Below are 4,029 nucleotides of genomic sequence, written 5' to 3'. Positions count from 1 at the left end.
GCCAATTTAAAATGAATTCCTACCTACTTGTTCAACAGACTACACCGGTCTCACAAGTACTTTGTTCACTTTCTTTCTTATTTCAAGAATAGAATTGATGAATCAAAGCGAAAACCACCCTTATTTAGCCTAATTAAAAGAAGCCTTTCAACATTTATTAATAAGTGTTTGATCGTAATTCAACGGGAATCCACACTAACACTTTAAGGTCTCTCTTGACCTTGAAGGAAGAGATTCGTGACCGGGATCATCAGTTTCTGTCATTATTGACATCACAGAATATCCTTAAAATAGTTGCTTTATTTCTTTTTCTTTTACACTCTTTGCACGAAAATCTTTGATTTTCCCAAATTCCGTTGCTAATTATTTACAGGCTGTATTATTACTCGGTGGTTAATTATGAAGTTATGGTCAAAAGCAATCCACGTGGGTAATTAATTCAAAAAGATGTCGTTTAAAAGGATAAGATGAAAGGTTGCTGATTCGGCGGGAGTTAAAGGGATTAAAATTCAAACAACGGTAAAAAGGGGGCGCGTGTGAATATGGAACGGCCATGCTTTTACTGACAACATGGACGCGTGTGCGAAATGCAAGCGTCATCTCTCTGGCAATTAAAGGCGCGTGCGGATTTGAAGCGATTTTCTTCTGAAACGGCGCTTGTTGGGTAGCGTGATCCTAGGATTCTGACAATCTTTCTTCTACGTGATCATCGCATAGAAGATATGAAACGATTTTTCTCTCTCCAATCCGTCACTATAAAAGGCAGTCCACAAAACCTTTTACCTCTTTACTGCCTCCGAAATTTCTCAAGAGCAAAAACTCCCAAACAGTTTCCTGTTCATCATCTTCTTCATACCTGCAAAAATGGCTGAATCCTCTTCCGTTCATGCTACTTCATAGATCCTCCCCATCCGCCCACAACAATGTCTGGTTATTGATCTTAACCCACTGGCGTATGACTCCTACATGTCGCCGGTCATAGAATGCTTGAAATTCTCCGAACTTGCTCCTGCACTTTCAAGAATCGAATCTGTGCCAATGGTGGCCCTATCGCAGGTCTACGCGACTGCTTACTACGACAAGGCCGTCGACCGGGTGTTTTTCGAGCTTGCAGAACACAAGACCTCCGTTTCACGCCAACGTTTCTGCATCATGCTGGGGTTTGCCGTTGATCCTTCAAGAGTCCATCCGGAGACGATTCCGGTTGGGATGCTGTTTAGCATGTTTTACAACATGGGATACATAGAGGTTCTCACCTCTGTCGCCAAGTTTAAAAAGTCTTGCCTGCCGCCACAGTGGAATGGCCTATTTACAGTCCTTTTTAAGGGCTTGTCGGAGAGGAGCTCAGGATCTGACGGTGCAAGTCGTCTCTTCCTGTCAATAATGTACGGGGTCTACAACGGGATAAACCTGGACTATGGGTGGGTCCTATGGCAACAGCTCATCCAGAGCCTCTCTTCATCATCCCAACACTCTGAGGTGTCGTTGGTCCGGTTCTGGATCTTGATTACAAGATGGGCCATGGACAAGTTTGATGTTCCCACTGCTGATGGTGCATCGATGTCTTCTGTTGGTACATTCCATACCAAGAAGATCATCGTCTCAGATGCATCGAAATTTTCTTTCATTGGCTCCATCCCGGAGACAATGTATGGCGGCGTGCCATCTGACAGCAGACTGATCTGGACGATCAAGGAGTTTAGGCCAACTGGTCCTAGGGAACTGACACCGGATATGCTCAGGTCGATTCATGATGCAGACAAACCGACCAACAGGGGCAAAAGGCTGAAAAAGGGAAGCAAGCGTCCAAAGCTCCAAAAGGACCTTCTCCCAAAAAGAGGAAACAACCGAAGGCTACACAGTCCCCACAGCCGAAGAGGAGGAAGACTCAACAGAAGCGAAAGCTTGTAATTCCCTCTTCTTCCAGTGACTCTGAGGGTGAGAGTTCAGGTTCTGAAGGCTCTCAAGGAGAAGAATCTCCTCAACGAGGCAACACACCACCTCGGTCCCCAACCCCAGAGATGGAACTTCATCAATCCCCAGTTCCTTCACCTCCACCAACTATCCCTACTTCCATTCCCACCATAAACCCCACTATTCCACCAACATCTTTCCCTATACCACCACCTATATTCACCACTGCAACCGAAACACCACCAGTAACCGAAACCCCTCCCGTAACCGAACCACCACAAACCGAAACCCAAACTCAACCACCACCCGAAACGACTCCACCCCACAATCAACCTCAAAATACCCCAACCACAACACCTCCAGCTTCACCACCACCTCCATCTCCAGAAAATGCCTCAGATGGCGAAAACCCTTACCTTGGTGGTGAACACATGAACTTTGATTCGGTCTACTATAGTCCGTTTCAAGTTCAGAGTGACGAGGAGGATGATGCTCCAGTGACAAAGAAGCATCTCAAAGCGCTTCACGAGAAGGTTGATCTACTTCTCGCCTCCTCTTCCAATCAGCAGTCCTCTCTCTCTGAAGCTGCCCTTCAGAAAATCGTTGACGCCTTCTCCAGGGCTCAACATGATTCGGTAGCCTCAGCAACTGCTGCGATCGATGCCTCCACCAGAGCCTGTGAGGCTGCGACCGAAAAAGTTGATAAACTATTCTCCGACGCTTCCATCCTGCTGAAGTCCTTGCAGGAAAGCGCCGACGCCACCAAGACAACTCTGGAACCAATTGTTCAGCAATTGGCCAAGTTCGTCTCCACGGAGTTGACTTCGTTCGCTACCCTACGCCAAAATATAAGCGACGACAACTCGGCACTTCGTGCCTCCATCGATGCCTGCCTAGCTAAGCTACAAGAGGATCTTGTAGCTGAAAATTCTTTGATGGACGTTCTGGCGAGAAAAACAACCGCCCTTAAGGTCAAGAGCATGGAGCTTTCCAACTCACAACAACAACTGGACGCTCTTCGATCCGAAAGGGAGGTGATCAGAACGTGTGTTTCGGATGTCCATGCAGCATTAACCAACATCCTGGAAGCACACGATCCCATTCTAAACCATTCGGTGAGGCGTACCCTCGCTGAAAAACTCTCTCCGGCCATGGACCTTCTCAGCAAAATCGAAGGCCTACCGAGTTTCGTGTCCATTCCGAAACAAGGGGGAGATGAGCAAACCGGATCGAAACCACCTCCTTCCTCCAAAGCTACTCACACAACCGAACCACCTCAGACTGGTCATGCTTCGGGTTCGGGTGTGAAGAACAAGGGCAAAAACATAGCTGAGTAAGAAGATGAAGATGAAGATGAAGACAAGGAGACCATTGCTAACATGTTAAAACGAAAGAACAGTTGCAATGCTGACAATGATGCCAGTCGTGTGGCGCGAGAGGCTGAAGAAGCCGAACGCAAGCAAAAGGAAGCCCACGATCTCCTTGAGAGCCGAAAGACTCTCTTCCCTGCCTGGACCAGGGAGCGTTTGATTAAAGAGGCCATAGAAACTCCCAGCATATTATGGCTCGAGCCGGTTATCTCGTTCGACTGCAACAACATTGTCGACTCGCAGTTTGATATGTCGCTGACTCGAAAGGCGTTCATCTTCCACGCCTTCTCTAACATTTTTGAAGTCCCACATCCGAACGATGAGCTTGACAGGGAGCTCATTGACTTCTATATGGCGGCTGCTCGTCCTCAATACCTTACATGGAGCGCCCAGAAGATTGTAAACGTTTGGGTGCTGAAACCTTATGCCGTGGGGAGATTCACAAACGTTAAGTTCAAGCTCATTCGAGGATCTGCAAGAACTGCTCATCTTATCTCCCTGGCGGATCTACCGAATCTAAATCCTCATGATTGGATTGTCCTGTATAATATCCTTTTGACTGATGAAGCCGAATATGGTCCCATTATAGACCATGTCAAAAGGATGTTAGCCTGCTACATCATGGAGGTTGCCCTAATGGATCAGGAGGTCGCCACAGTCTTCAAGAAGAAACTGAAGATAGCTCCTGTGGGATCAGCCAGTGATCTCAACCAAATGAAAATGGGCAAGATCGACCCGAGACGCA

Source organism: Lactuca serriola, chromosome 4, assembly GCF_051521515.1.
Source record: "Lactuca serriola cultivar US96UC23 chromosome 4, Lser_US96UC23_V15, whole genome shotgun sequence".
NCBI lineage: Eukaryota > Viridiplantae > Streptophyta > Magnoliopsida > Asterales > Asteraceae > Lactuca > Lactuca serriola.
The sequence above is the reverse complement of the archived record's forward strand: the minus strand, read 5'-3'. Positions refer to the sequence as shown.